Raw genomic sequence first — 13918 nt, 5'->3', positions numbered from 1 at the left:
ATGAAGTAAAAGCTGAAGAGAGGATTTCAAAGGGCAACTCGAGAAGACGAAAGTACACTACTATAATGACATGTGCAAAGACCTGGAGATGGAAAACCAAAACGGAAGAACACGCTCAGCATTTTCAAGCTGAAGAACTGAAGAAAAAAGTTAAGCCTTGAGTTGCAATATTGAAGGATTTTATAGGGAAAATATTAAATGATACAGAAAGCATCAAAAGAAGATGGAAGGAATACACAAAGTCACTATACCAAAAAAGAACTGGTCGACGTTCAACTATTTCAGGAGGTTGCAAATGACCTAGAACCAATGGTACCAAAGGAAGAGGTCCAAGCTGCATTGAAGGTACTGGAAAAACACAAGGCTCCAGGAATAGATGGAATACCAATTGAGATGTTTCGACAAATGGATGTAGCACTGGAAGAGCTCACTCGTCTCTGCCATGAAATTTGGAAGATAGCTATCTGGCCGACCGACTGAAAGGGATCCATATTTCTGTCCATTCCAAAGAAAGGTGATCCAACAGAATGCCAAAATTATTGAAGAATATCATTAACATCACATGCAAGTAAAATTTTGCTGAAGATCATTCAAAAGTGATTGCAGCAGTACATCAACAGGGAACTGCCAAAAATTCAAGCTGAATTCAGAAGGTGACATGCAACAAGGGCTATTATTGAATGAAAGCAGAGAATATCAGAAAGATATTTACTGGTGTTTTATTGACTATGCAAAGGCATTCGACTGTGTGGATTATAACAAATTATGGATAACATTGCAGAGAGTGGGAATTCCAGAACACTTAATTGTGCTTATGCAGAGCCTGTATTTAGAATAAGAGGCAGTTGTTTGAACAGAAAAAGGGGATACTGCGTGATTTAAAGTCAAAAAAGGTGTGTGTCAAGGTTATATCCTTTCACCCCATATTCAATTTGTAGGCTGAGCAAATAATCTGAGCAGCTGAACTACATGAAGAAAAATGAGGCATTGGGATTGGAGGAAGACTCATTATCAGCTTGTGATATGCGGATAACACAGCCTTGCTTGTTGAAAAGTAAAGACTATAGCCTTCAGTATGGATTACACCTCAACATAAAGAAAACAGAGAGTATCACAACGGGACCAATAAGCAACATCATGATAAATGGAGAAAAAACTGAAGTTGTCAAGGATTTCATTTTACTTGTATTCACAATCAATGCCTATGGAAGCAGCACTCATGAAATCAAAAGATGCATGGCGCCCACTTTGAAATGTGGCGTCTGGGGTCTTAAATGCTAACAAGCGGCCATCTAAGATGCATCAATTGGTCTCAACCCACCTGGAGCAAAGGAAAATGAAGAACACCAAGGCCACACGACAACTAAGAGCCCAAGAGACAGAAAGGGCCACATGAACCAGAGACCTACATCATCCTGAGACCAGAAGAACTAGTTGGTGCCCGGCCGCAATCGATGACTGCCCTGACAGGGAGCACAGCAGAGGACCCCTGAGGGAGCAGGAGATCAGTGGGATACAGACCCCAAATTCTCATAAAAAGACCAAACTTAATGGTCTGACTGAGACTTAGAGGAATCCCGGTGGCCATGGTCCCCAGACCTTCTGTTGGCACAGGACAGGAACCATCCCCGAAGACAACTCATCAGACATGAAAGGGACTGGTCAGCGGGTGGGAGAGAGACGCTGATGAAGAGTGAGCTAATTATATCAGGTGGACACTTGAGATTGTGTTGGCAACTCTTGTCTGGAGGGGGGATGGGAGGATAGAGAGAGAGAGAAGCCGGCAAAATTGTCACGAAAGGAGAGACTGAAAGGGCTGACTCAAGAAGGGGAGAGCAAGTGGGAGTAGGGAGTGAGATGTATGTAAACTTACATGTGACAGACTGATTGGATTTGTAAACGTTCACTTGAAGCTTAATAAAAGTTAATAAAAAAAAATTATATAAAAAAAAAAGATGCATGGCACTGGGCAATCTGCAGAAAAGACCTCTTTAAAATGTTGAAAAGCAAAGATGTCACTTTGAGGACTAAAGTGAGACTGACCCATGGTGTTTTCATTTGCCTCATATGCATGTGAAAGCTGGACAATGAATAAGGAAGACCAAAGAAGGACTGATGCCTTTGAATTATGGTATTTGCAAAGATTATTGAATATACCATGGGCTGCCAGAAGAATGAACAAATCTGTCTTGGAAGAAGTACAAGCAGAATGCTCATTAGAAGCAAGGTTGGTGAGACTTTGTCTCACATACTATGGACATGTAATCAGGAGGGACCAGTCCCTGGAAAAGGATATCATGCTTGGTAAAGCAGAGGATCAGAGAAAAAGAGGAAGACCCTCAGTAAGATAGATTGACACAGGGGCTTCAACAATGAGCTCAAGCACGATTGTGAGGAAGGTGCAGGACTGGACTGTGTTTCATTCTGTTGTACACAGGGTCACTATGAGTTGGAAGCTAACAACAACAACATATTACTCTAGAAGTCTTAACCTTGATGCTAAAATAGAGACCTGTTAGCCTCTTTAGAGTCAAGCAGGGGACATAATGATTTTTTCTTTGAAATAAAAAAAAAAACTTTTTGAAAAGATAATGCATTCACATGTTTCTATGTACTTAGAAACATGCAAATATATACATATATATACACATACAGAAAAACAGTGAGAAGTTTCCTTGCCATTCCTGTACCTTGTTTCCCTCTTAATAGTAATTACTGTGCTTAGTTTCTTGCAAATGCTGCCAGTTTCATTATGTACATAAAAAATTTAATGCATATTCTTATTTCTCCTCTTTTGTATACAAAAGGCAGCATACTATACATACTGCTTTGCGTTTTGCTGTTTTTTTTTTTCATTCACCAAGGTCTCTTGAAAAGCTTTCTATGTTGCTATAATAGTTAGCTCATTTTTTTTTTTAAGTTGCATAATATTCTGTTGTATGAAAGTATGGTGCTTTATTTTACTGTTTTTAAAAGCAATTTACTAGATTTAACAATTTACATTATTTCCATTTTTTTGTCTTACAGACCATACTGCAGTGAACACCTTAAACATATGCCCTTTCATTCATTTGCAAGTGCACTTGCAACATAAATTTCCAGAAGTAAAATTGCAGGGGCACAAGATATATGCATTTGTAATTTTGATGGATTTTGCTAAATTGCTCTCCATATGTGGTTATGCTAACATACACTCCCACAAGCAATGTAGAGAGGGCCTGTTTCCTATAGCCTCGCCAATGGAGTGTGTTATCAAACTTCTGGATTCTTGCCAACTTGATAGGAGAAAATGGTATCTCAATGTAGTTCTAATTTGCATATCTTTTATTATGAGTGAGGTCGAACATCTTTCCAAATGTTTAAGAGCCATTTGTATCTCATTTTTGTGAACTATGTGTTTAGATCTTTGGCCCAGTTTTTTCCATCAGCTTGTTGGGCTTTCATTTCTCTAGTTGTAGGAAATTTTTACCCACTAGGGAGATTAACCCTTTATTTATATGGGTTGAAAATATTTTTCCTAGTTTATAGGGTTCTCTATCCTTTGAATTTGCTTGTAGGTGTGTGTTTGCGTGTGTGTCGTCCATGTAGAAGTTTTTATTTTTAGTGGTCGGATTTATCAATCTTTCCTTTTATGGCTTCTGGGTTTTAAATCATAGTTTAAAAAATTTTTTTTCATCCCAAGAATTAAAGTTTTTACCATATTCTTTTAGTACCTTTATGGTTTTATTTCTAATATTTAAAATTTTGGAATTTATCCTCATGTAGGGTAGAAGGTAAAGACCCAATTTATTTTTTCCAGATGCCTACCCTTTAGTCTCAGATGGTCCATTTTTTCCCTACTGATTTGAGGTACCGCTTTTAACACATACCAAATTTGGGAATGCTGATCACTAAGTTGAATGGAGATTGGAGAACATCTTTCTTGCATTTTATTTGCCATTTGTGAAACCTACCTTCAGGGATAAGAAAGACATTCTCTTTGGCCTCTTAACCTTGCCACAATTCCCCATTAGGTTCTCTTATGACTCCATGAAACAAAGGCAAGAAAGGCAGAGTTCTGTTCACTTGGCATATAAATTTATTAGGGCTTAAAATCTCTATAGTCAGTGCTTCTTGGGCTACAGGTTATGGTAGGGGAATAAGCTCTATCTTCTTAAAGGAATTGCAAGGGCAACCATTCCAGACTACTAGAGAGGAAGCTTTCTTTGGAGGACAACCCTCAGGTAAATTGCTTTGCCTCTGAGTTTCTGCCCCTATCTACAAAAGGAGGGAGCTGAAATAGGTGCTCTCAAAGGTCCCTTTAAGCTCTGACATTCCATGAATGGTAAGCAGGAACCATCTGATGAGAGCATTTCAGCCACGCTTCAGGAGAGCTGGATCGTATTCCACACTCGGTCACTGGCTCCAACACATAAATCGTGCCATCTGATGAGGTCAGTGCCAGAGCTGTGTGTGTAAATTTGAGGCCTTGGACTGACCACTTGTGAAATGGTTAGAGAATGGGGGCACGGACATAGAAAGATTTATGATGTAGCGAGAGATTTGCAAGACTATGAGGGAATGAGAGAAGGCATGTATGTATGCTCTCTCAGTGTAATTTCTAAACCTGTAATAATCCATCTATCTGCAAACTTTTGAACCTGTCCTATTGCCCTCCCAGGGCTTATATACTTTGACAGTTTCAAATATAGTATGAGCTCTTCTAATGTGAGAGTAAAGACTCTTGCTCATTGCAAGGGCAAATTTCAAGATGACATGGTCAAAGATGGTGAAAGGACCAAATGTTGGGAGTAGTTGTTTACATTATCCTAGATAAAGAGGCCCATGGGTACCATATCAAAAGCTCTGTTTGTGACATTCAAAAAAACCCAGCCAACTAGCAGCAGGAGGTGTTGGATGGTCTGGCAAACACTTGTTTTTTTATGTAGATCCTAAAAGCATCACAGATTTAAATCATAGATCAGAATAACATCTCTAAAGATGGCTAGAAGGCAAACATATTTGAGTATAAACAACATACATTAAAAGTACGAATAACCATCTTCCTGTATTAATCGCATCAAATGATTTTGTTTTTCTACAGTATGCAGATGTCTCTTGCTAAGCAAAGTAACACATTTCTATTTCAAGGCTATTAACAGTGGAGCAACTGTAACACTACCAGAGAATTTTTAGAAATCGTAATGAAATTAAAAGGCAGATAGAAAAAAGGAAAAAAAAAAGATGCCTACTTTAGAACTATGCTAGTTGATGGCATTATCGTACTAAACATATATATATTTTTTCCAAGTACATAATACCTTCCATAGATTGATGTTAGGCCAGTATACCATAACTAATAGGAACAGAGCTTTGAAGTTTTTTGTCTTTTTTTTTAAAATCCCCATATTAAGGGAACAAAATGATTTTCTTTAAAGCATCGAGACAACAGTTACTCATATATTATGACTCTCTATTGAATGTGTAAAAGTTATTCTGTGGGTGAGGCAGCAATGGATGCCTAAGAATGCACTGCGAAGGTTCTAACAGCATCAGCCAATGCACTTGCTGGCTAACTATTGTGTCCCAAATGCATTCCACTCTGGAAATTAAGTATTTCTATTTTACCTACTATGTCTAATAATGGGGATAAAGTTATTTTTTATTTTTTTTAGCTAAAGTGACTTTCTAACTACTGAGTTCTTAAAAATTTACCTCATTTTTTAGCTGTGCTTATTTTTCTTGCCTCAGAATAAAGTTTTGGAAGAGTCAATGTTATGATATGGTGATAAATCATAACATTAATTGGGGAAAGTATTTCAGCACAGATTTAGATGTTTTTAATAGAAGAAAATTTCATATTCTGTTTAATAACTCCATATAACAATAGTGAAGATATATGCTGCCAAAATAAAACACATACATGTGTGAAAACCCTAGCGGCATAGTGGTTAAGAGCTATGGCTGCTAACCAAAAGGTCAGCAGTTAGAATCTACCAGGCACTCCTTGAAAACCCTATGGGGCTGTTCTACTCTGTCCAATAGGGTCGCTATGAGTTGGATTCCACTCAATGGCAAAGAGTTTTTTTCACATGTATGTGTGTGTGTATATATATATATCCGCATATATATCCATAATATTAATATATACAAAACATACATGATTATATATATATATATATGCATATGTATTATATATATATATATCTCAAGGCCCTGGTGGTGCAGTAGTTAAGAGCTTGGCTGCTAACCAAAAGGTTCACAGTTCAAATCCACCAGTTACTGCTGCCCTATAGGGCAGTTTTTTTCTGTCCTATAGGGCTGCTATGAGTCGGAACTGACTCGATGGCAACGGGTATTACTGTAATATATATATATATATTATAGTTCCTACTGTTTCCTAATTAGAGGTACATGAGGTATATAAAACTCAAATGAAAATAATAAAAAATGCTGATTTATTTTGTCTTTGGAAAATACTATTGTGATGGGAAAAATAACTATTTATCATATGCAAATATTATCTTTAGCTCCAGGAAATCAAGGGAATTTAAGTTGAATATAAAGGACAAAGAAATGAATAAAAACAAACCAGTTACGTTGGTGGTTATGAGGTTGTGTGTTGTTTTTGTTTGTATTGGAGAGATATTTTTAACTCTCTTATTCAGACTGTATACCACCACTGCATTCCTATAAAGCATAATGAGAAATCTTATACCATGTCATAGCATAATTTGTTATTGTTGGGTTGCTTGTGATAGTGGAACTTCTGGCAGGGGTTTTATTTTAGAGAAATGTTAGTCTTCAATTTCATGTGCATGAACTTCATCTTAAAATGCTTCGCTCAATTTATGCTCCACTCTTTTGACCTTCAAACATAGTTTGAATATTCACCAAAAATATCTCACCGAAGGTGGATGTACTACTTCTACCCAAAGTAAAAGTAAGGTGTGTATGATGGAGTTATTTTATAAGACCCACTGTCGGTGCGTTTCTTTGTCCTTGCAAAATTTTGGCCACCAAAGTCTAACCTATACAATGGACACCAACCAAAGAAGCCAGCTGACACTGCTTTCCTCTGGCGCAGTAGAAGAGAATGCATCTATGTCTTCAGTGTCAGTTGTCCCCATTCCCAGGTTCTCCAAATTAAAAGCTAAATAGAGGATTAATATGCTGGGAGATTATATGTCATTTCTTCATTTAGAAGATGTTTGTGTTGAGGACAGGGCCCGTAGGAAACAATATAAAGCTACGATTTCAAACTGGGTCCTCTAAGGATATTAAAATAGGACAATCCATTTCAATGGATTGCAGACTTCCAAAAGTATTCTAATTCTCCCAGACATAGCTTTTGTAAAATTTAAATAAAAAGCTCTAGTTCCCTTCTGTTTTTCCTGCCTAGCTCCCAAAAACTTCTAAGAGAGCAAAGCAAGAGAGGACTCCAATTATCTCCAGAACACTCGGGGAGCCTTTCTAAGGGCAAAATGCAATATGTGCTACAGCAAAACGCCTCCAACACATGGTCTCTAAGTGAACTTTGATCATGTGCCTTCGATTTTTTTTTTGCCTATCAGAAATATTCTTTCTTCCTTTTTTCCTGCAGAGTCAACACACGATATTAAACAGCCTGTCTGCAGTATCTAATTAACAAACTGACTGCAGAAGATCACTTACAACATAAAATATTAAATCATCCTAAAAACTAATATTCTCCACACCTCATAAATTAAAATAAGCAAGAGACTGAAATAAAATAAAACCCTGATGCATATCATTCTGGGCCTTTGGCCCCCAAAGACGCTCTACTCCTTGAAGCATTTAACCGTTTCAAGGAAAAAAATGCACACACACATATATATAGATACACATATATCAAGCAATTTCAAAACACTTTCTTCCCCCAGCCTATACTTCATCATAGTAACTCTAACTTGAGACCTCAGCCTCTACTCCTCTTGATCTTAAGCTTCACAAATCATTTTAAGTTCAGATATGGAGCTCATCAGTTAAGTTTCTTTTCATTATAGTTGCAAGGCAGGCTTGGAGCTCAGTTCTGTTCCCATTGGCTCAATGGTCATCATTTATCTGCTTTGTATATTTAGGGCATTGTTTAACAGAAGCAGCAATCTGTTTGAAGAATGCAAGGGCCATTTGATACTAACACAGAGAATGATTAATCAAAGAGCACTTGGTCCTAAAACATCAAGAGAGAGCTGAGGTCATTAGTGGGGCAAAATCAGGAAGCAAGCCTTGACTAAGAAAATGAGATGGGGCAATACTTTGAGGATTTAAAAAAATAAATAAGAAATTATGGCCGCTCATTTTCAGTTTCTACTTTAAAGGACCATTGCATTAAGAGATCTGAAGAAGTATTATTTTATTTCTAAAGCTAGAAATCATTTTTATTACAGTAAAAAATGAAACTATTTGCATCCAGCTATAGCCCATCAGTGTCTCTAACAATAATTACTTCTTAGTACTGGAATGTTTAGATGATTTCATATTTTAAATGTGAAATATCAATGCAGAACCAGGCATTGGATATGAGATAGAGCTGGACTAATTAATTGGTACCCTAGTGAGACTTCTTTGGTGCTCCAAGGTAAGGCCTTCTCTGCCAAAGAGACAGAGGTTTAATGTAATTATCCAGACATCATTCTAAGTTAGTTCAATTTTCTACATTGTTTTGGCAGCCATACCCACCAAGCATTTAACCCATCATATATCAGGGAAAGTGTTTTACATCAGGGAAAGTGTAACTGAACACTCCTAAAAGAATAAGAAAACAACAATCATCTGAAGTTTGGGTTTTCACCAGACGTATTAGTTTCTTATTGCTTATGTGACAAATTACCAAAATTTAGCTGTTTAAAATATTAAAAATGTATTATCTTTCAGTTCTGTAGATCGGAAGTCTGAACAGATTTCATTGGGCTCAGATCAAGGTGTCAGCAGGATGCATTCTTTTCTGAATGCTCTAGGGGAAAATCCATTTTCACGTCTTTTCTAGCTTCTAGAGCCCACCTACTGTACTTGGTTCATGGTCCCCTTCCTCCATTCTCAAAGCCAGCAATGGTCAAGTGAATCCTTCTCGAACTGCCATTTCTCTTGTTCTTTCTTTGAATTTCCTCTTTCACTTTCAAGGACCGCCTTGGTCATCCAGGATAATCTCCCTGTTTTAAGAAGCTGATTAGGAACCTTCATTCCATCTGATACCTTAATTTGCCATTGCTATATAACCTGCCGTAATCACAGGTTCTGGAGATTAAAATGTACACTTCTGAAAGATCATTATTTGCCTACCATCCAAAGTTTTGGATGTAAGTATTTTATTTGGAAAGTGATCCCAGGAAGCACTATGAGGGAGTGGAGAATGAGACACAGACAGAAGAAAAGCAAATAAGGTGTGTATCTATTGTGGGAAATGTGAACCAATCTACTGGGACCCTTGAGAGAACATGTGGAGCATTGCCTCAGTGTTGTACTTACCCACCAACTTTTATTTATCCACCAACTTCTATTATATATAGCTTAATTGTCACTCGAGGGGTATTAACCCTCTCATTGCATATACCTTTCTCCATGGAGTTAGAAAAGAAAGCTGTAAGTAGTTCTAATTTACAAATATCACAGTACCCTGTCCTAGAAGATGAGCAGCCCCTTGCTTCTAAAAAAAAAATCTAAATATTAATCTCATTAGATACTCACGCCTTACACAAGTCATATGACCATCCTTGAGCCAGTCACTGTGGATAAAGGGATAAGGTGATATGATTGGCTAGGTCTGAGTCAAGTCCCCTAAGCCCTTCCTTGTTAGTCACACTAGAGCCACATGGGGTGGGTGGGGGAAGAGCGGTTCTCCAGTGGAAAGAGGGGTACTGTGCAGGCAAAGACAATCAATGGCTACTGGAAGAATGAAAAGAGGGTTCAAAGAGGCCAAAAAACAAAACAGGCTCTGGGGGTCACAGCTGCAATAAGACCCCCTGGCATCTAGAGGAACATGGAACATGGCTACAGGAAGGAAGAAAGCAAAAACTCCTCACACATGCATTACCACACCAGCGTCAGGCTGTGGACCTTCCTTGATGTATCACTTTAAGCCTGGACCCTAGAAGCACACAATGAAGGTGGTGGTGTGGAAGAGAAAACTTGAGAAAGGGCAAGAAAAAAATGAGTCATATCAAAAAGAAAGGAGAGTGCTCGCTTCAGCAGCACATATACTAAAATTGGAACGATACAGAGAAGATTAGCATGGCCCCTGCGCAAGGATGATACGCAAATTCGTGAAGCGTTCCATATTTTTACCCTAAGAATCATGTGGGACTCTATCAAGAAGGATAACATGCGGGTGATTGGAGTCCCAGAACAAGGAGGGGGGACAGAAAACACAGAGAAAATAGTTGAAGAACTCCTGACAGAAAACTTCCCTGACATCATGAAACACGAAAGGATATCTATCCAAGATGCTCATCGAACCCCATTTAAGATTGATCCAAAAAGAAAAACACCAAGACATATTATCATCAAACTCACCAAAACCAAAGATAAACAGAAAATTTTAAAAGCAGCCAGGGAGAAAAGAAAGGTTTCCTTCAAGGGAGAATCAATAAGAATAAGTTCAGACTACTCAGCAGAAACCATGCAGGCAAGAAGGGAATGGGACGACATATACAGAACACTGAAGGAGAAAAACTGCCAGCCAAGGATCATATATCCAGCAAAACTCTCTCTGAAATATGAAGGCGAAATTAAGATATTTACAGATAAACACAAGTTTAGAGAATTTGCAAAAACCAAACCAAAGCTACAAGAAATACTAAAGGATATTGTTTGGTCAGAGAACCAATAATATCAGATATCAGCACAACACAAGGTCACAAAACAGAACATCCTGATATCAACTCAAATAGGGAAATCACAAAAACAAACAAATTAAGATTAATTAAAAAAAAATACACATAACAGGGAATCATGGAAGTCAATAGGTAAAAGATCACAATAATCAAAAAGAGGGACTAAATACAGGAGGCATTGAACTGCCATATGGAGAGTGATACAAGGCGATATAGAACAATACAAGTTAAGTTTTTACTTAGAAAAATAGGGGTAAATAATAAGGTAACCACAAAAAGGTATAACAACTCTATAACTCAAGATAAAAGCCAAGAAAAACATAACGACTCAACTAACATAAAGTCAAACACTATGAAAATGAGTATCTCACAATTTACTAAGAAAAACGCCTCAGCACAAAAAAGTATGTGGAAAAATGAAATTGTCAACAACACACATAAAAAGGCATCAAAATGACAACACTAAACACTTATTTATCTATAATTACGCTGAATGTAAATGGACTAAATGCACCAATAAAGAGACAGAGAGTCACAGACTGGATAAAGAAACACGATCCATCTATATGCTGCCTACAAGAGACACACCTTAGACTTAGAGACACAAACAAACTAAAACTCAAAGGATGGAAAAAAATATATCAAGCAAACAATAAGCAAAAAAGAAGAGGAGTAGCAATATTAATTTCTGACAAAATAGACTTTAGACTTAAATCCACCACAAAGGATAAAGAAGGACACTATATAATGATAAAAGGGACAATTGATCAGGAAGACATAACCATATTAAATATTTATGCACCCAATGACAGGGCTGCAAGATACATAAATCAAATTTTAACAGAATTGAAAAGTGAGATAGATACCTCCACAATTATAGTAGGCGACTTCAACACACCACTTTCGGAGAAGGACAGGACATCCAGTAAGAAGCTCAATAGAGACACGGAAGATCTAATTACAACAATCAACCAACTTGACCTCATTGACTTATACAGAACTCTCCACCCAACTGCTGCAAAATATACTTTTTTTTCTAGCGCACATGGAACATTCTCTAGAATAGACCACATATTAGGTCATAAAACAAACCTTTGCAAAGTCCAAAACATCGAAATATTACAAAGCATCTTCTCAGACCACAAGGCAATAAAACTAGAGATCAATAACAGAAAAACTAGGGAAAAGAAATCAAATACTTGGAAAATGAACAATACCCTCCTGAAAAAAGACTGGGTTATAGGAGACAACAAGGAGGGAATAAGGAAATTCATAGAAAGCAACGAGAATGAAAATACTTCCTATCAAAACCTCTGGGACACAGCAAAAGCAGTGCTCAGAGGCCAATTTATATCGATAAATGCACACATACAAAAAGAAGAAAGAGCCAAAAGCGGAGAACTGTCCCTACAACTTGAACAAATAGAAAGTGAGCAACAAAAGAATCCATCAGGCACCAGAAGAAAACAAATAATAAAAATTAGAGCTGAACTAAATGAATTAGAGAACAGAAAAACAATTGAAAGAATTAACAAAGCCAAAAGCTGGTTCTTTGAAAAAATTAACAAAATTGATAAACCATTGGCTAGACTGACTAAAGAAATACAGGAAAGGAAACAAATAACCCGAATAAGAAAAGAGAAGGACCACATCACAACAGAACCAAATGAAATTAAAAGAATCATTTCAGATTATTATGAAAAATTGTACTCTAACTAATTTGAAAACCTAGAAGAAATGGATGAATTCCTGGAAAAACAGTACCTACCTAAACTAACACATTCAGAAGTAGAACAACTAAATAGACCCATAACAAAAAAAGAGATTGAAACGGTAATCAAAAAACTCCCAACAAAAAAAAGCCCTGGCCTGGATGGCTTCACTGCAGAGTTCTACCAAACTTTCAGAGAAGAGTTAACACCACTACTTCTGAAGGTATTCCAAAGCATGGAAAATGACGGAATACTACCCAACTCATTCTATGAAGCCACCATCTCCCTGATAACAAAACCAGGTAAAGACATTACAAAAAAAGAAAATTATAGACCTATATCCCTCATGAACATAGATGCAAAAATCCTCAACAAAATTCTAGCCAATAGAATCCAAGAACACATCAAAAAAATAATTCACCCTGATCAAGTGGGATTTATACCAGGTATGCAAGGCTGGTTTAATATCAGAAAAACCATTAACGTAATCCATCACATAAATAAAACAAAAGACAAAAACCACATGATCTTATCAATTGATGCAGAAAAGGCATTTGACAAAGTCCAACACCCATTTATGACAAAAACTCTTACCAAAATAGGAATTGAAGGAAAATTCCTCAACACAATATTTTATGCAAAGCCAACAGCCAATATCACTCTAAATGGAGAGAACCTGAAAGCATTTCCCTTGAGAACGGGAACCAGACAAGGATGCCCTTTATCACTGCTCTTATTCAACATCGTGCTGGAAGTCCTAGCCAGGGCAATCAGGCTAGACAAAGAAATAAAAGGTATCCGGATTGGCAAGGAAGAAGTAAAGTTATCACTATTTGCAGGTGACATGATTATATACACAGAAAACCCTAAGGAATCCTCCAGAAAACTACTGAAACTAATAGAAGAGTTTGGCAGAGTCTCAGGTTATAAAACAAACATACAAAAATCACTTGGATTCCTCTACATCAACAAAAAGAACACCGAAGAGGAAATAACCAAATCAATACCATTCACAGTAGCCCCCAAGAAGATAAGATACTTAGGAATAAATCTTACCAAGGATGTGAAAGACCTATACAAAGAAAACTACAAAGCTCTACAACAACACCTTGCTCATGGATAGGAAGACTTAACATAGTAAAAATGTCTATTCTACCAAAAGCCATCTATACATTTAACGCACTTCCGATCCAAATTCCAATGTCATATTTTAAGGGGATAGAGAAACAAATCACCAATTTCATATGGAAGGGAAAGAAGCCCCGGATAAGCAAAGCACTACTGAAAAAGAAGAAGAAAGTGGGAGGCCTCACTTTACCTGATTTCAGAACCTGTTATACAGCCACAGTAGTCAAAACAGCCTGGTACTGGTAC

At 37.2% G+C, this 13918-nt stretch overlaps 1 non-coding gene across 1 annotated transcript; it reads left to right on the top strand.

Moving 5' to 3' along the window:
* Positions 1-10175: 10175 nt before the first annotated feature.
* Positions 10176-10282, top strand: LOC111749489 (U6 spliceosomal RNA). Its single transcript, XR_002784622.1, has one exon. It is a non-coding gene; the product is annotated as a U6 spliceosomal RNA (small nuclear RNA).
* The last annotated feature ends 3636 nt before the right edge of the window (positions 10283-13918 follow it).

Source organism: Loxodonta africana, chromosome 6 (assembly GCF_030014295.1).
Source record: "Loxodonta africana isolate mLoxAfr1 chromosome 6, mLoxAfr1.hap2, whole genome shotgun sequence".
In the NCBI taxonomy this organism is placed as follows: domain Eukaryota; kingdom Metazoa; phylum Chordata; class Mammalia; order Proboscidea; family Elephantidae; genus Loxodonta; species Loxodonta africana.
The sequence above is the reverse complement of the archived record's forward strand: the minus strand, read 5'-3'. Positions and strand labels throughout refer to the sequence as shown.